At 40.0% G+C, this 20399-nt stretch overlaps 1 long non-coding RNA gene across 1 annotated transcript; it reads left to right on the top strand.

Annotated features, from left to right (window-relative positions):
• Positions 1 to 6934: 6934 nt before the first annotated feature.
• LOC147367624 (uncharacterized) lies at positions 6935 to 17236 on the top strand. Its single transcript, XR_015169259.1, has 3 exons — positions 6935 to 7737; positions 8610 to 8708; positions 16761 to 17236. It is a non-coding gene; the product is annotated as an uncharacterized LOC147367624 (long non-coding RNA).
• Positions 17237 to 20399: the final 3163 nt, after the last annotated feature.

Here is a 20399-nt window from a genome sequence, read left to right as displayed (position 1 = left end):
GATTGACTAATTTTCTGTGATTATGGTTTGTGTGTCTGCCCTCTGATGCCTCTCGCAACACCTATGGTCTACTTGGGTTTCTCTTACGTTGGACGTGGGGTATTTCTTCACAGCTGCTCCAGCAAAGTGCAGCCAGAATGTCAACACCAAAATCAGATTGATTATATTCTTTGCAGCCAAAGATGGAGAAGTTCCATACAGTCAGCAAAAACAAGACCAGGAGCTGACTGTGGCTCATATCATGAGCTCCTTATTGCCAAATTCAGACTTAAATTGAAGAAAGTAGGAAAACCCACTAGACCATTCAGTTAGGACCTAAATCAAAAACATTATGATTATACAGTGGAAGTTAGAAATAGATTTAAGGGACTAGATATGTTATATAGAGTGCCTGAGGAACTATGGATGGAGGTTCGTGACATTGTACAGGAGACAGGGATCAAGACCATCCCCATAGAAAAGAAATGCAAAAAAGCAAAATGGCTATTTGTGGAGGTCTTACAAATAGCTGTGAAAAGAGGAGAAGCGAAAAGCAAAGGAGAAAAGGAAAGATATAAGCATCTGAATGCAGAGTGCCAAAGAATAGCAAGGAGAGATAAGAACGCCTTCCTCAGCAATCAATACAAAGAAATAGAGGAAAACAACAGAATGGGAAAGACTAGAGATATCTTCAAGAAAATTAGAGATACCAAGGGAACATTTCATGAAAAGATGGGCTTGATAAAGGACAGAAATGGTATGGACCTAACAGAAGCAGAAGATATTAAGAAGAGGTGGCAAGAATACATAGAAGAACTGTAGAAAAAAGATCTTCACGACCAAGATAATCACAATGGTGTGATCACTAACTTACAGCCAGATATCCTGGAATGTGAAGTCAAGTGGGCCTTAGAAAGCATCACTACGAACAAAGCTTTTGGAGGTGATGGAATTCCAGTGGAGCTATTTCAAATCCTGAAAGATGATGCTGTGAAAGTGCTGCACTCAATATGCCAGCAAATTTGGAAAACTCAGCAGTGGCGACAGGACTGGAAAAGGTCAGTTTTCATTTCAATCCCAAAGACAGTCAATGCCAAAGAATGTTCAAACTACCACACAATTGCGTGCATCTCACATGCTAGTTAAGTAATGCTCAAAATTCTCCAAGCTAGGCTTCAGCAATATGTGAACCGTGAACTTCCTGATGTTCAAGCTGGTTTTAGAAAAGGCAGAGGAACCAGAGATCAAATTGCCAACATCCGCTGGATCATCAAGAAAGCAAGAGAGTTCCAGAAAAACATCTATTTCTGCTTTATTGACTATGCCAAAGCCTTTGACTGTGTGGATCACAATAAACTGTGGAAAATTCTGAAAGAGATGGGAATACCAGACCACCTGACCTTCCTCTTGGGAAACCTATATGCAGGTCAGGAAGCAACAGTTAGAACTGGACATGGAACAACAGACTGGTTCCAAATAGGAAAAGGAGTACATCAAGGCTGTATATTATCACCCTGCTTATTTAACTTATATGCAAGTACATCATGAGAAACACTGGGCTGGAAGAAGCTGGAATCAAGATTGCCGGGAGAAATATCAATCGCCTCAGATATGCAGATGACAGCCCCTTTATGGCAGAAAGTAAAGAGGAACTAAAAAGCCTCTTGATGAAAGTGAAAGAGGAGAGTGAAAAAGTTGGCTTGAAGCTCAACATTCAGAAAATGAAGATCATGGCTTCTAGTCCCACCACTTCATGGGAAATAGTTGGGGAAACAGTGGAAACAGTGTCAGACTTTATTTTTTGGGGCTCCAAAATCACTGTAGATGGTAATTGCAGCCATGACATTAAAAGACGCTTACTCCTTGAAAGGAAAGTTGACCAACCTAGAGAGCATATTGAAAAGCAGAGACATTACTTTGCCAACAAAGGTCCATCTAAATCAAGGCTATGGTTTTCCCAGTGGTCATGTGTGGATGTGAGAGTTGGACTGTCAAGAAAGCTGAGTGCCGAAGAATTGATGCTTTTGAACTGTGGTGTTGGAGAAGACTCCTGAGAGTCCTTTGGACTGCAAGGAGATCCAACCAGTCCATTCTAAATGAGTTCAGTCCTGAGTGTTCATTGGAAGGACTGCTGCTAAAGCTGAAACTCCAGTACTTTGGCCACCTTATGTGAAGAGTTGACTCACTGGAAAAATCTCTGACGCTGGGAAGGATTGGGGGCAAGAGGAGAAGGGGACGACAGAGGATGAGATGTATGTATGGCATCACCGACTTCATGGACATGAGTTTGGGTGAATTCTGGGAGTTGGTGATGGACAGGGAGGCCTGGTGTGCTGCAATTCATGGAGTTGCAAAAGTTGGACTCGACAGAGTGACTGAACTAAACTGAATACACATTGTAATTTACATAAATGACACTAAAACTTATTCAGATAATCAAGTTAAATGAAATGTTATAGCTTCTCAATGAGGATTTACCGTATAATGGGGAAATATAATCAATATCTTTTGATAACATATAATGGAAAATAATCTGAAAAAATATATACATATATATATGTATATATATAACTAAATCATTTAACTGTATACCTGAAACTAACACAATATTATAAATCAACTATTCTTCAATTAAAAATAAATAAAATTTTAAGATATAGATTTTAATTTTTATTTTGAATTTGAACTTAAAATTTGTGTTTAGTTATTTTTAAGATTCAGGTAATAATATGAGTAAAATTCATGCTTAGTATGTTTGTATAAAGCACAATGGTATACGAAACATAAGCAGATGTATATCAATTGTATCAAAATTTCTTGAAGGTGATGAATAGGCAAAAAGTAGCTAAACAGGCTTTTGGCCTATGTTTCTGAATGGAGGTGGAAGAAGCTGTTATTAATAAGGGGAAAACATTTAAAAAAATGCCCCACTAGAGAAAGATACTCAAACACCAGAGGTGTTTCCCCACCGCCCATCCCAAGGTTCCAGGAGCCTGACGGCAGTTTGTCCGGTGGTACATCCTGCAAGAACAGAGCAAGACAAGAAGAGAATCCAATCATGTTGACCGTCTGAAACTTGGTTTCAGCCACTCGCCAGTCTCCACCCCACCTCCAGCCAGTCGCATCTTTCTCCTCAACAGGCAAGACCCTGGTTCCACTGCTCTGATATTTGCTCTATGGAGGGTGCTCACTTCTTGGAGGTTGCAGTTTACTCTATATCAATTTCAATTCACCTGATATCTGTTTTCTCTTCCCTGTATAGTAAGGTAATGTAAAATCAGCATTAAGCAAAGTTCAGACTCTCAGTAACAGAATTTGAGACATTTGAGAAATCCTCCCTAAATTAAAAAGTTGGTGAACTTATCCAATCTGCCTCTCTTTCCCTGAGATGTCATGAATACACTGAAATTGGCTTGGATTACCTTGGTGCATAATTTTTTAATTTTTCTAAATATGAATGTACATATAGTGCATCAAGTAATGAGTTACTAGAGGCAGAATTTTTTGAATGAACAGTCACTGATATTTGTTCCCACAATCTAGATCTGGGCTGGGTTCTTGCTATAGGCCTGATTTCTCTGAGCCAGTCCTAATGACCTGTTAGTGAAAGCTCCCTTCTGTGTTCTAGTAGTTTGGTCATCAGGAAACGCAGGAATTCTAGCCATTTCTATCTTGAGATTGAAAACTCAGTTTTTCAAAAAAGGCTTCACTTTAAGATTTAAATTTTCCCCAGAAGCTGAGTGGTTTGACATGGAGAGCTGCCCTAAACATTTTTCTCTGCAAGCAAGTTGTCTCTGTAATATTTGGATTAACAAGATAGGCAATTGGTGGAGCAGAGCAGGATACATATTAAAGACAGCATCATCCCTCACTTTACACCCATGTGATTTAGACACACAAATACATGCACACATGCACAGAACTTATAGATGCGGAAGGACACATTTGTTTTTTCCTAATGGCAGAGTATCACCTGTGATCTAATCCATCTCACAGAAAGAGCCTCTTGTTGTAATGACATTGTGAACACTATATTCACTGTGGAACTACAAAAGTTAATCTCCAATTTCTCTTACTGCCAATTCCCAAATTGTATGTCCTTTAGCAAAAGAAAACTCAGGGGACGTTTTTCTCCCCCTGAGATTCCTGTTTGCACCTTCACATGTGTCTGATAATTGCTTGTCTTCTTGAGATGACATATATCAAGTACACAGTTTCTCAGCACCCACTTTGTCATAAAATACCAGAAGTTGGTCCCTATGACTCATGTCTGGCAAGCCTGAGATTATTTTCCCTCATATTTACAGCCTTGTCCACGGAGACCTGGGAGTGGTCCTGCTGTGCTGAGAGGGTCTCCAAAGAGAGTTAGCTGTGACATATCCCCAAGACCACTTGGAGTTTTGCTGGCATTTGCTGATGGATACTCCTCATGGTCAGCTTCTAGTTGTATAAGAATGTGCCACTTTTCACCTAAAGGATTTGTAGAAACATCTAGAAGCACTCTTTACCTCCTATATATATATGCAGGCTAATGTCCACATTCGTAATTTTCTCTGCATATCAAGCTGTCCCGCCCATCAGGAAATCTTTCAAGCCAAACACAAGCATTTACTGTTCCTTGAATGTCTCATATCCTTAAGCTGTATTAGTTATCTATTGCTGCATAACAAAATACTCCCAGAATTTAATAGCTTAAAACAACAGCCATTGTGTTTGCTTTCAATTCTGTGGATCTGAGCCTGAACAGTGTATGAAGGAGGTAGGTCTCTGCTTTGTATGGCACCAGCTGAGGCAGTTGGCTGTGCTGCAGATTGGTGGGCACTGCTCTACCAGTATCCCACAGCTGGTTCCTTGGTGCTGTCAGTTGGCTTCCTGATTCTCTTGAATATGGCCTCTTCATGTGTTCTGCTTGGACTTTCTCATAGTACGGTGGTCTCAGGAAGTAGGATTTCTTAAATGGTGACTGACTTCAGCAAGAATGAAAAGCAGTAGCTTCAGCATGTTAAGTAATAGATTTAGACTTGGAACTGGCACAGTCTAGTGATTAAAGCAAGTCTCTGGGAAAGATCAGATTCTAGAGGAAGTAGGACTACCAGGAGATATGGTACATCAGAGGTCCCCAAAGTTTCATTTGATTCCTTCTCACTGGAATGTCTATGCCAATTTCTCTGAAAGCTTATACTCGACCCAAATACCAAAAATGGCCTCACACAGTCCTTCCAGAACTCAAATTCTATGATACAGGTTGGTACTGTGGATCAGTATCTGCTCCGAAAGGAGCAGGTGTTTACAAGGCAATACTACTTCCAAGCTTAAAAATTATTGAAAGGCCAATGTGTTATAAGCCAAATGTATACAATTCTCCATCTCCTTGGTATATTATTGTGTATCTATACACTCTTAAAAATTCACAACATACTGATTAAAACATATAAGAACAGTAGGAAGAGAAGTAAAGATATCATTGTAATTTGGAAAATAATAACTGTAGAACCAAATATAAAAGGATTCATCTTCACAAAACTAGATTTTAAACTTAGTTCTAATATTTGATATCTCAATTCTAAAAGCAATTAAATCATTAATGATAATCATTCCATTATTATTGCTGCTTTCCATGCAAAGGTAGTAACATCAATTTGTGCTATACATGGTTACTATGGGTATTACTTATTTGCAGATTTCTAACATAAATTTGTGTCATGACAAGATAATTTCTGAAAACTGCTTCTGTCCATTGAATATTTTTGAAATGAATATGGAAGAGGAAAAAAATTCATTCTTCCCCTGGAGATCTAAGCCTATTAACAGGTGAAGCACCAAGCTTATTATTTTGCTTCCTGTGCACTAATGTCTGCTTTAGTGCAGTCCTTCTGATCTGCCTAAAATGAAGCGTTCCAATACACATATAAGGTCCTTTGGGATTTAAGAAAAACTCACAGTGCGAAAGAACTTTAAAAGATCAAGGGTTGTGTCAAGTAACTGAAAGAAATTCAAAATTTTTTTTACATATCAGTTTTGCCTTGGGGACATTCTGGGTGGCAAAGTTCTTCCTTTAGAGAGACTACCTTTCATCCTTAGCATGTTTCCCTGCTTCCAGGATGGTTAGCCTCCTCCTAGTGTATGCTGCTTTTTCTTCTCCAGTCACTGTGAAAGCCAGAAATCTCACCATGTGCTCTCTGGGCAGGAATAACATTTTGGGATTGAGAACCATTGAGAGACACTGTGGATGATGCTCCTTAAAACGAAGACAAAAAAACAATGTAGCTTCTGATTACCTGTTTATTACTATCTTGGTCAAGCAACACCCAGTGTCCTCTCTGCTGTCCAAAATATAAACCACCCTAGTGCAGGTTGGACTGTGAAGAAGGCTGAGCACCCAAGAATTGACGCTTTTGAACTGTGGTGTTGAAGAAGACTCTTGAGAGTCCCTTGGACTGCAAGGAGATCCAATCAGTCCATTCTGAACGAGATCAGCCCTGGGATTTCTTTGGAAGGAATGATGCTAAAGCTGAAACTCCAGTACTTTGGCCACCTCATGGGAAGAGTTGAGTCATTGGAAAAGACTGTTGCTGGGAGGGATTGGGGGCAGGAGGAGAGGGGACGACAGAGGATGAGATGGCTGGATGGCATCACTGACTCGATGGACGTGAGTCTGGGTGAACTCCGGGAGTTGGTGATGGACAGGGAGTGTTGGGGGCCAGAGTGAGGTACTCCGCCCATGACAAAGGTCATGAGGAAGGAGGCTCGACATACGCAAAGGCGGGATCGAGCCTCAGGAGTCCCCCTGGAACTCCTCGAGCATCTACCCCCATAACCAGAGCCTGCCTACTTTACTACTTTGTGCTCACCTACACCTCTGACTTTACGGGGGGCTGTCCCCCACCACCTCTTTTGGAGAAGGAGTTAACTTAGAGCTCCAGTTTATAATAATTCCTGGGCATGATAAGAGTGTTTTAACCTACAAACTCCTCTGAAGGTTCTCTGGCCTGCCTGACAGGCTTGTCCGGCCACATGTGATCGCTCACAGCCTCCCAACCGTGAGAGGCACAAGATGCTTTAAACCTTCTAAAAACAGGTTCCTTAGAAAAGTTAGAAAACTATTAGTATAAGTATAATGGGCTAATTAGAAATTGTGTTGGTGAAGGGTTTTTCATTTGTTGAGCCAATGTTTGTTGCTAAGTCTCCATATCCCCTGCCCTTACACACATTAATGAATATATAGAATTAACCTTTGATATTAATCACGTTAGACCTTAGGCTAAGTAAATTCTTTCCTTAACTAAAACCCACTACACCCTCACCCTGTAGGAATGTAACTTTATTTGGGTGGCGTCTGTTTTGAGAATAATCAGCCCTGGAGAAATAAGTGTCCTGATTGACTGACCGCTGTCACAAGGAGAGGGTCGTAAATTGTCAGCAGGCCCCCCTGGCCAGAAGATGATGTAACACCCCTAAGACCTCTGTATACATTTGTATGAAGCACCTGACTTTGATAAAAGTCAGGACTGCTGACCCCGTGTGACTTTTGCATAACATCTCAGTGTATAAAAGTAGACCATGGAAAATAAAGAATTGGGATCAGTTTCTCGAAATACTGGTCTCCCCATGTCGCTCTCTCTCTCACTCTGGTTGAGTCTCCATCTGGAGCGCGGAACCCACCATGCTTACTAATTATGCCTGGGCTTCTAAGATCCGACCGGGGAGGCCTCAGTGTCTCCTCTCCTTTGGGAGAACGGAAGGACGCCTGCGGCCTACGTAAGTGGTGCAAGCTTCTTGTCTTGAAGTTTTATTGGTCTCCCGCGTAAACCAAGCTACTCAGCCTCTTTTCTCCACTGAATTTTCCTACTGAGCTATCCTCATCCTATTACTCTTTATATCTTTGATAAAATATTTAAATAAATAGGTCGCCGACGCCGTCCCCGCTTCGAATACCCTGGATCAGCCGGGGCAGGACCCCGGCAAGTGAGGCCTGGGGTGCTGCGATTCATGGGGTCGCAAAGAGTCGGACACGACTGAGCGACTGAACTGAACTGAACTGAACTGAGTGCTAGATCAGAGAAGGCAATGGCATTCCCACTCCAGTACTCTTGCCTGGAAAATCCCATGGACAGAGGACCCAGTAGGCTGCGGTCCATAGGGTTGCTGAGGGTTGGACACGACTGAGCAACTTCCCTTTCACTTTTCACTTTCATGCATTGGAGAAGGAAATGGCAACCCACTCCAGTGTTCTTGCCTGGAGAATCCCAGGGATGGGGGAGCCTGGTGGGCCGCCATCTATGGGGTCACACAGAGTCGGATACGACTGAAGCTATTTAGCAGCAGTGCTAAGGAGCACAGCAACTTGAAGATTTTGGCTAAGTTTGTGCCATGAATAAAACCATGAAGAAAAACTTAGCCTTAACTGTTTCTTGGGGTTGCTGCTAGACCATTACTCTCATCCCAGGAGTGTATGAGTCCCTGTGGGGATGGTTGGGTGGAGGACAATGGCTCTGGGTCTCCCCACACACTCAATTGCTCTCCCGTGAATGGGAAGTACACAGGGCAGGGGCTCTACTTCTAAACTGTTATAAAGTCCACTTGGCCTACTAGCAGACATATAGAACTAAGGGCTGTTTTTTACTCAACAGGGTTTGACACTGACATGCCACCATCCAGGGAAATGCCTACCAGAAAATAGAACATTATGAGCATGTTATATGCTGGGAAAAGATGGAGACAGAAGTTGGGTGAGGTTAATTATTTAACACAATGAAAACTCAAATCACAACATTTTGCTTGTTTAAAGTTTAACTTCTTTGTATTATTTTCTTTTCTTTAAGTATTTATTTATTTGACTGTATCAGGTCTTAGTTGAGGCATGCAGGAATCTTTTATGAGTCATACAGGCTCTTCATTGTGGTGTACTGGTTTCTCTCTCTAGTTGTGGCCCATGGTCTCTAGAGCTTTCAGACTAATAGTTTCCTCGAGACACATGAGATTTTATTTCCCTCATCAGGGATCAAACCTATGTACCCTCTCTTGAAAGGCAGATTCTTAACCAGTGGACCATCAAGGAGTTCCTCTATTATTTTTCTTTTCAGCCCTGACCTCCTGCTTCACTTTTGCATTCAATAGTTATTCATGTTCACATTTTTAAAAAGAAAATGATGAAAGTTATCTTTTATTTCATTTATATAAGATTTATCCCATCCTAGCACATCAGAAGTAGACAATTGACCCAAGGTTGCCTGTTTGCTAGGAAATCACTGGTAGCATGTTTTAAAGTGAAAAGAGCCATCCAAGCCAAGCAAGGTTGGGGGCTTCTATTAAGCCCAAGACCCTCCCTCAAAAGAGGCATTTATTTTCCAGGCTAATTTTAATCTTCATAAGCATACTATGATAAAGATATTTTCATTTTATTTTTCTTTCTACTTAATTTTATAAAGGGTGTGGATAACACCCAGGGTATTTGAACCCAACCAGGATGAATCCAAAGCCTATGTCTTTAATCTGCACATTCTTCTGTCCTCTTCTCTATTGAATAAGGCTCCCCATCATCTAAGGGCTCAGTGGTAAAGAATCTGCCTGTAATGCAGGAGATGCAGGATACTCGTTTTCAATCCCTGGGTCAGGAAGATTCCCTGGAGGAGAGCATGGCAATCCACTCCAGTATTCTTACCTGGAGAATCCCATGGACAATGGAGCCTGGCCAGCTACAGTCCATAGGGTCACAAGGAGTCAGACATGAGTGAAGCGACTTAGCACACATGTACCATCATCTAACCTGGTCTTGATAAGGTACTCAGTATGGGAGAAAATAGACACAAACATCGGACAGAAGAGACTATACAAAACAAAATGTTATAGTCCTGAATTTGAATTGAAAGTATGAATTCAAGGTACATTTGACCTCATAAACAAAAATCTTAGCTTTATTCACAGAAATGTTCTAAAATCCAACCCCTGGACTGTTGTCTTGAAATAGCATTGCCAACCCAAAGGACCAGGGCCTTATGGAGACATGGCTGATTCCAAGACTAGGGCAGGAAATGTACAACTTAAGCCTGAAACATCTTTTCATATCAGAATATAAGAAAGTTGTCAAAGATTACTAGGGTCATGTCAAGAGGGCTAGGAGCCAACTCACATACGCTCCCACTGGCCAAGGAAAAGAGGACTTGAACTTCAAAATGGATGGACATTGCATAGCTGTTGTGACTGTTTATAGCTTTATCAGTTAGATCTCTATCCCAAGATACTACAGTTCAGTTTATTTCTTAGATCTCCTTATATTCTAAGTCTTTTTTTAAAACACAATTTTTCTTATTCTTACAATTTATCCATTGAAAAACCCAGGCCACTTGATCTGTAGTCTCTCACAGCTTGGATTTCATTGATTCAAATTCAAAATCCAGGTTAGGGTGTCTCTGTCCTGTATATTTCTTGGAAACTGGCAACTATATCGGAGGTTCAATTAAACTTGGATTCGATTCTTTTGAATAAGACTACCATATTGTCAGTGATGGCATTTCATTTCATCACGATGTATATGAACATCATTAAGGTGTGTTTCCTCTCATTTATTCTTTACTTAACCAGCAGTACAGCTCATTAGGAAAGGTAAACGCTAATTCTATTTCCCAATTTCCAACCTAGCAAATTGATTCTTCACCATCCTCAGGGAATCATCAATTATATTTCAAAATATGATTATGAATTCTTGGATTTAAATATATTTGAATATATAATTACATCTAGAAATAGTTAAGGCAATTTGTGAGTTCATATTGGTATTTCCAATTTAGATTTAGGACTACTGGATTTCACTTTACCTTCATTACAGTATGTCTGAATTTCCTTTCTTCCACAGTGAAAGTCTGGCATTCAAAAATACAGAAAGTAATAGAATTAGAATATCTCATAATTGCTAATTTGTTGCTTCATATTACATGTACAATAAACTCAGAATAACAATGTTGTCTACTGCTATTATTATAATTACTAATTACCAGAAAGTTGATTTTTTTAAATATGTATCTCCTTTTTCAATAATTTTTAAAATGGTCATATCAGATCTACATTGTCAGATGACATACCTATTATATATCTAAATACTCACTTCTAACCCTCATTTATTCTTCTATAGGTAGTTAAACTTCTAATGTTCACCACTATTAATTGCTCTCTAAATAGTTTGGTTTTCTGGGGCTCTTTCTCTAGTAGAGTCCTCAGAAACATATTCCCTGGGTTCTTGTAGATTAATTACACTCTTTTTTCCCCTTAGTATCTTTAATACGCTAGTTTGTGTTTCTTCTGGCATTGTTGTCAACAAGTCTGATGATAGCCTAATTTACTTTTCTAACAAATTATAGACTCTTTTCACCTAGATGCCTTTTAAGTTCAGTCATTTTACTAGAAATATCTTTATGTTGGTCATTTTGGATCAATATTTGTAGATACCCAGTGTTTCAAAATATAGATTAAAATCATTTTATTTAAACTGAAGAAAAAATTTATTAAATTATAGTTTTAACTATTTGTTTCTCTCACTTTGGTTTCTCCTTTAAGGATTTTTATTGTTTCTGTTTTGGATCTCATCTGTCTACATTCAACAGTGTCACTTCTCAATCTTTTTTTTTTTTTTACGTCTTTAGTCATTACTTTTTTATTTCTTTTTTCCCTTAGTACTCTGTGGTTAAGTGTGAGTCTTTATTTCTCCTTATTTAGTAATGATGGATGCCACCTCCTCTCAGAATTGTTCTCAATTTTACCTGCTACACTTTGCAGTGAGTACCTGGAGACTCTACTGTCTCCTTCTATCTGCAAGGCTGTCAGATATTCTACTGCTTCCCTCAGCTTTCTTCTGCATGGACATAGAAACATCTAGGTATTGTAGCTCCTTACAGTTTGAGGACCTTCAGAACAAACACCTGGTTATGTTATCCATAGATTGTAGTTTGCCTATCTAGTTTTACTATCCAATTTTTCTGCCTCTTCTTACTTGGGAATTTGGGAAGATTAAAAAACTAAAGTAATTTCCAGTGCTGCCCATACTACCACAGAATCTCTTTGATTTCTGTCTTCTTTTCTTTGAAAATGCTCTTTTAAGACAAGAATCTGGGCCTAGAGATGTTCTTTGCTACTGAATTGGCCATGGAATTTACTTTTACCATGCATAGAGCTAGTCCTTTAGCAGGCATGGAGCTAAGAAATTACATAATAAATTAAATTTGAGCATGATCAACTCTAAATCCAGTGATTAATTTCTTAATTAATACTATTTCTTAATAGTATACATACCACACGAAACAATCAGCAAAATGCACATTATGAGAAATTCTACAGGACAATAAATCAAGCCCTTGTCTTTCAATAGCATGCTCTTAAATTACTTAGTGGGACAGTTTATTATAAAACACAAAAAGCAAACAAACAAAAAATAAAGAGAGATCAGCATGGGGGAAATCTATAAATTAAAATTAAAGGACACCAATTGTGATGTATTCATCCTATGTTTATCCTGATTCAAACAGACATTTGCAACATGATATTTCTGAGACAATCAGAAATTTGAAAATTCAAAAGCATCATTTAGTAGTGATGATTAAAATATTTATGATGATGAAGTTTAAAGGACTAAAACTCAGGTGACAAATAGTTACTTTAAAGGGGAAAAACAGTGACTTTCGTATATATTGATTGGTTATAGTGTGCCAGGCATTATACTAAGCAATGTATGTGTATTGCCACGTTTAATCCCCAAGACTCTGGGGTAGGGTTACATCAACCCGTGTTACGTATAAGAAGAAACTGATTTTCCAAGTTTCTAACTAACTTGCCCAAGCTCACAAAAATTAGTATATGAGAAGTAGAGATTTAAGGTCAAGTGTGTTTCTTTAAGGCTCTACCAATGATCCTCTTTTACAAATTTGTAAAGAGGGGGGGAAAAGTGAAATTAACAAAAGCCAGTAATGTACATGTCTCAAATAAGTGTAGCTCATAAATTGATCTTATCATCTGCACTGTAAACAGCTATCTGAGAGTTCAGGAACCTGGATCCTTGACTTGCCACAAAGTCCCTTCACCAAATTTCCAAGAATAGTGTTCCATCATCTTTTGGAAAACAGTGTTCGATCACCTTTTCCTTAATGTGTGTTGTCTGGAAACTGTAAATTAAGTCGTTCTATGGGGTTGCAAAGAGTCGGACACGACTGAGCAATTGATCTGATCTGATCTGATGCTCTCTTAGCAAAGAGTTGAGTCACTGCCCTCAGTGAGCCTAGTGGAATGGCATCCTGGAAATTTGAAATCTGAATGGATTTTTGCCAGGACAAAAAATTGTTGTTTATGGATTTTGTCAAGTGAACTCTAAGAAGATAACCAAGTTGTTGACACCTGCTACTCAGACCCCTGGAATTGCCCTGTGCCCTGTCCATGTTCAGAGCTTGGATTTCCAGATTATGGTTCATTCTGTAAGGTATGATGTACACCCTTTGTACATTCTGTGATACTTCTGTACCCATTTTGCAATTATTAGTCAAAGATAACATCTGTAGTCTATTAAAGGAAACAAATTTCAATGACATTTGTTATAGCATGGCAAGGAAGATTTCATTCAAAGTGATGAGGATGTCACAGTGGGTGCAAAGACCACTGCAATAGGGTCTTACAGTGAGGGAGAGAGGTTGGGATCAACTCCAAATACAATAAGGAAGAGTGAGGATTTATAACCAAGGAGCATGGAGGGAGTTGGTGAATAGAAAATTACTAAGAGCATCAGAGGTAAGTGGGGTTCTGGCTAACCTGACCTAAGAAGATTCTTGCTGTGGACAGGCCAGGGTGGGTGAACATCACCTGGGACATGGTGAGGGATGAGGGACCTCATTAGACATTGAGAGTGATCAGATATGAAGGATGGGAGGATTCTAGTTAAATGGATGATTCTCACTAAAATTGGATGATGCACATAATCCAAAAGTTATGCTTAGTTGAAAAAGAGCTCAGGGATGCTGAGTAGAGTTTGGTCAATGAGAGACCCTCATTGTCTACTAACAGAATAAATTGGCAAAGAATCTCCTTGTCAAAACTTTAGTCAGGCTCCTCTGCATCCCCTAGGCCTTGACCTTGGCATCCGTCCTTGCCTGGCCTGCATTGCCCAGTTGTGGCCAAAATCTTGCCAAGTCAGTTTATGGGGAATCTTTGACCCAGACACCAAATCTGATCATCTTTGACATCTGATCAAATTCCTCATCCCCTCCTTTGATCTCTAAGCTATCAACCTTCCTTCCACAAAAATTCTCTTAGGTTTGCTTAACCAGAGCCCCAAACTCCCGCTGTTTCTGTTAGTATGTTTCATCTAATAACCACTCTCCATCCTGGGCTATACTAAGGTCTTTTTTCCACTTTTGCAATAGTCCCTGAATGAAATCTGTTTTTACCACTCTAACTACTGCCTGGCTCTAGTTTTTCTTTAATAAAATACAGTGATTATGTTGGTTGTTTCAAAATGAGAACATAGGATATTGCACATGGTTTTCTCCTCTCTTTTATTTAAGTGGTATTTCACTTCCTTGCTTCATGTGCAGGGGACATATCTTCCACATCCTTCCTTATCCCCATTACTTTTATGCCTTCCCCGTTAGGAGATAAGAAGCTCTGTCACTCAACAGAAACCTTATGATTTAACATTTTCCTTCATGTATATATTTATCAAAGAATAAGAGATTAAGCTAAGGTACTTTATAGAATCCAGTAATCTTTTGCAAAATCAAAGTTTCAGTCTGTACACCCTTGGTGCCCCAAAAGCTCTGGGCTATTGCAACATCAAATAGGCTGTAGGTTATTTTAAACAGACTCCTTCCTGGGTCTTAACTTTTTGGGTTTGTTTCTAGTGGAAGGGCAATTTAACAGCTGACCGATTTAGAAAGAGAATAAAATAATGCTACAAAGTATCTGATAACATCCACCAGAAGGCAACCCTAGTGCTCAAGCTAAGGGGAGAACCTTTGGAAATGGAGAGATTAAAGTGAATCGACTTCCAAAAAGACTGGTTCTTACAAAATGGTGAGGCAGGCATGATTCTCAGTTTCTAACTCATACAAGCAAGACATTGCCTCTTCTTTTCATCAATTACATCAGTCCCCATGTATCTACCTTCCTAGATATTGAGGTCCATTCTTCCTACCTTACCATGGGGCTTAGAATCCTGATGGCTTCCTCAGTCCCTGCAAATGAGGAAAGAGCATCTAAACTCCAACATATCTTAGTTGCCTCTGGCATCAGCATTATGAAAGCTTTTCAGTAGGCAATTAAACACCAGAACTCTTTTTTGCGGGCCATTGTGAGGAGAGAGCAAATTAGCCTATATGGGGTGTTTAGGCTCTCTGGCTCCATGTTTGTAAATAATGACTATGTGACAGCTGAGATTACTTATAGCACTGGCATGCAGGTCACAAGGTACTCACTTGGTCACCACTACTTTGTGTGGTACGGATATGTGAACTCCACCCAGAAAACAGTGGGAATTATTGCTACATCACAGCTGTGTCTATCGATTAGCCAGTAGCGGAGAGAATACAGCATGTCTGCTGTTACGGCTGCTCTGTCAACCAGGTGAGAATATTGTTATGGTTGCTTTGTCAATCAGGAGAGAGGTTGTGTGTAGTTATGTTGTGTTATGTCATGTCTGCTGCTACGGCTGCTGTGCTAGCCAGAAGAGGATAAATGTGTCTACAGTTCCTATGGCTCCTAGCGACTTCTTTCAGCCACTTAACTCATGTCTTGTCTAACTTGAGTTCAGTTAGCAGTGCAGACAGTGTGAACAGCAAGACAATTGGCACTCTGAGCAGGATGAGAAGCAATATAGCTATTATAAAGAGGGCTCTTTGCTGAGCCTGGGAACCCCATTCTTAGAGCTCCTGACCCCCTGAGACCACCATAGCATCAGCATCTCTAGGATCTCACCTTCTCTCCCAAGAGATGCAGAAGAAATTGCAAATGCTGTTGATATTGTAGAATTCCTAGGCCCCTCTCTGCTTCTCAGCTGGTCTCTCTCTCCCTCACCCATACAGAATGTCTTGCATGCATTATCTCCTCTGCAGCTGAGGCTTATGTACAAGATAGGCTGCCAAAGGCTGCCTCTCTTTCAGGCCAAAATCCTCAAGGCAATTGCAAAGCCTTGATATCTGCTAGAAATATGCAGCAGATACTTGAGGAAAATAGAATAGATATTTAAAGTCAAATTGATGCCTCCAATTTCTCAGCACTTGTTCAGAGATGTATGTGACTGATAAACTAGGTTTTTTGTTTGTTTTTTTGATGGAAAACATCCACTTCCCCTGTTCTAGTTACTGCATTAAACCACAGAATGCTTGGTCCATCGAAAATAACAGTAGCCTTCCTCTACATCCCCAGGGGATCATTGGGGTTTCAGCCTGCTGCAGAGTCCCTGGAGGTAGAATACCTGTGTATGGAGGGCTGATGTAACACCAGGGCTGCCCTAGACAAAAAGGACTGAAAGGTGGGTGTCTAGATTAGTGTGATGATGAGAGTGCTTACTCAGTTCTGTTAACTTAGTTTGGTTAGCTAAGTATAAAATTTAGATCCAAAGAACAATGTGTTAGTTAATCTATAGATTGTCGTGGAATTCAGTGGCCTCCTTTTCAAGGAAGCTACAAAGCCTCCATAATATCCAGCACCTCTGCAGTTTCATACTTTGTAACAATGGGCCTTTTAAGTCCCCAGAACATCACTGCTTAGATGAAGAACACACAGCTCACTACTTTTCTGCTTTGATTCAGGAAAACCTGAAGAGGAGCTTCTCAGATATAATTTCAGTGAAATCTAGCAAGATGATGCCTCATGTGCTTTGGAAATGTAAAGAGAAGATCATCACTGCAGTTCACTTTTCCTGATCAGACACTGAGGTAATTAAAAACCTAAAGATGCTATGGAGAAAATCAACCTCTGAGGTTCTTCTGAGTCTCTGTTTTGAGCTTCTAAGATGTTGCTTGGAATGTAAACTTTCTGACTGCCAGTGCCTGCATTTCAAAGACCCCCACTGAAGTCTTGTGATGAATAAAGAAGACAGGGAATATGGAATCACAAATGCAAACCTGGCTTTGAAGAACTCTTGGACAAATGTTTCACTCAGAAGTGTTGAATCAGAATTCTCTTTTTTTCCCCCTAGATTGTGAGTTGAGTTACCTGCTCAATATGTTACACACATTTGAAAAGCAATTTGAAAGCAATACTGCAAAATGCTATAAGCCAACACTCCTGTAGTCTCTAAAATTTAATTTCCAGGAGCTGTAAAGTAGAACTTCAGTGGGTCCAGTCTGGTATAAAAATATTAAATTAAGAGTCCCCCAAATTGCCAGGATATGCCACTAGTCAATATAGTAGATTCATATTTGAATTGTTTGTGAATTCAACTAAAATTACACAATAACTAAACCCAAGGGCAGGGGAGAACACCCCAGCAGGTTTTCTTTGTCCCTACCCTACCCAGAGTGCCTCTGCCCCAGGAACAGCAGGCTAAATGAAAAGTGGACTTGTAGAAAAGAAGCCAATTCTGACTCCATTATTGGAAGTTTCTTTGACTTGGTTTCCATTGCATTTGTTATTACAATCATACATAATGGCCTGCCTCAGAGGACCCTGCCCCTCTGCCTGACTGTAAACTAAAGTGCCTTTGTTCAACTCATAGAGAGATAATTTGACTCTGCCCACCTATGAATAGAAGAGATTAACATATCCCTTCCAAAGGCTGACCTTTCCCAGAGATGTTTTGCAAGACCTGTCTCACTGACTCTCCCTCTGTATTCTGCCTTTTGACTTGAGTTCTCACTGCTTCTCTTTCTCTATGACTCATAAAAGAATCTGGCATCCAGATCCAGACAAGATGGTTACTTTGAGACATTAGTCTGCCATCTTCTTGGTCAGCTGGCTTTCTGAGTAGTCATTCTTTGCCTCAAGATCTTGTCCCTTTGATTTAGTGGCCTCTTGTGAGGCAAGCAGAGTGAGCTTGGATTTGGTAACAAATTTACTCCTTATCTCACTTCCCCAGTGGCTCAGAGGTTAAAGCGTCTGCCTGCAATGCGGGAGACCTGGGTTCGATCCCTGGGTTGGGAAGATCCCCTGGAGAAGGAAATTGCAGCCCACTCCCACTCTTCTTGCCTGGAGAATACCATGGACTGAGGAGCCTGGTGGGCTACGACTCACTTCACTTCACTTTACTGCTTATACTTCTCACTCCCCATGAATCTTGCATTAAATGAGCACACTTCCAGGTGAAAGGTGATCTTAAATTTCTAGGAGATCAGAACATGTCATTCTGAAATGCTTCACTTTGGCCTAAGGGTTATCTGGAGCTGGAGACAACTGAGAAACAGCAGACACCACAGGTCTCTGCCCCGCTCACCATTGGCACAAAATCAGGCTTAGAGATTTCCTTCATCGGAGAATCTTAATAGCTCAGAGAGAGCAGGAGAGGACTCCAGGTGACAAAACTAAACAAACAGCTGTTTTGTTCCATTATTTCCCCTCATATATTTACTTTTATATATCTGCTAAAAGCTGGATACCCTTTTCCTGTGTCTTTTCATATATGTTCAAATATGTTCTTTTATGTAAGTCCAAGTTCGAATCAATCCTTTGAGTTACTCATCACTGAGTGCTCACATCTAAGTGCAATGCACACATTCATAAATTCTGTTTGCTTTTCACTCTTTCATCTTCCTTTGTCAATCTAATTTTCAAGGCCCCAGCTAAAAAGATAAGGCAAATGTTCTTTTTCTTTCCTTATAATTTTAAAATGTATGGTTTCAGTTTAATTGACATTCAAAGTAAGAAGCTGACCTGCATCCATAGGAGGGAAGAAAACCACTGTAAAACTGTGTTGTGATCTGTGCACATGTTGGAAAAGAATTTCCAAACATGAGGCAAAATAAGAAGGGAATAAAGTTTATTAGATTGGAGGATGCAGTTAGAACAGGGGAGTTGGCTCAAGGGAGAGTTGAACACTTTCACAGGCTAATGGCCTATTTTTATAGACAGAAAATTCCTACTGGAATGGTGGCATTAGGGGGTTGGTTAGGATGCTATAGTGCAGATAGTAGGTTGGGTATTTTACCTAATATGGGGTCAGGAAAGTGGCCAGTTTAGATCCTGAGGCTCATGGCAGCAATTGCTGTGGGAGTTGGTCAGTTCCAGAGATTTTTATCCTGTGACCTTGGTATAAGGCTCCACACCTGTGATCTTGATGTAGGGCTCCACAAATCAGTAGATAAAGTTTATCCTTCAAGCTTAACTTCCAAATTGTCCTTTTCCCAAGAAGTTAATCTTCTTGTGTAGTATTGCTTACATATGATTTTCTCTTATGCAGACTCTAAGCATGGATGGTGTGTGTGTGGTATATGTGTCATGCATGCATGTATGTATATGTGTGTGTATATATGTGTAAATTCTAGATTGAAATTTTATTATCTACTAAGTCTAATAAAAATTTATACCTAGAGTGGGATCACATACTACATGGGAGCTCTACTTTCACATTATTAGAAATCCAGTGACCCTCAACCTTGCTCTCCTTTTCAGCTGCAAGAAAATCCTTCCTTCCATAGATGTTTGCACACATGTTTCAGGATTCAGCAAGCTCTGCTCTGGCCTTCCTAATATCTGATTTGTAAGGTGGTAAAATTCCTCTCACTTAATTATCACTAAAATGTGGCTTATCTCGTTCTTGTGTTCCAATTCATAGTGATTAATTTGACTGAAACTCAGGCGGAAGTCGAGCTGTGAAGATACCTATAACCTGAATCTCCTTTCCTGCCCTAAATCATCCAAGTGCCAAAGGGGTACATTCTCTGCTGCTTCCTCAGGTCAAAAACACATCAGCTTTTATTAAGGAAATTCCCAAGTCACTTGTGAATCTTAGCAACAGCTCCATGACCCTGGCCTGGAGGGTATAATTATCTTAATGGTCTTTTGACTGAGCATCAGTCTCCCATAAATTTAAAAAAAAAAAAAGAAAAAAAAAATATGTTCACTGTGTGACAGGAAAGCCCACCCACCCTGCCTTGCACAGCAAAAGATAATTAAAAGAGGGAGTTCTCTTGCAATAAAACTCAAGGCCTAGAGGTGAGCTTTCTGCATGATAATGAAAAAAAGCCATGATGATAAAAATAAACCTTTGCTAAGCAAAGGTTAATTGGGGGAACAGCAGAAAGACTGACTGTGTCTAAAGTTATCTGTGTTGAGGCAGTGGTCTCTCTCCTCTAAAGTCCCTGAGCTCTGTGCTGGCATTAGGTTCTATGTTTCAGGGAGGTGCCAGGTTTTCATCCAGGACTACTGAATGGCAATATGTTGCTCTCTGCTCCCCAACCAAGGAATGGTCCACAGAGCTGGGTAAGGATGTTAAGAAAAGCAACAGTAATGCC

The sequence above is a fragment of the Bos grunniens genome, chromosome 8, assembly GCF_055505025.1.
Source record: "Bos grunniens cultivar Pamir isolate PY7600 chromosome 8, Bosgru_T2T1.0, whole genome shotgun sequence".
NCBI classification, from domain to species: domain Eukaryota; kingdom Metazoa; phylum Chordata; class Mammalia; order Artiodactyla; family Bovidae; genus Bos; species Bos grunniens.
This window is presented reverse-complemented; position numbering and strand designations above follow the sequence as displayed.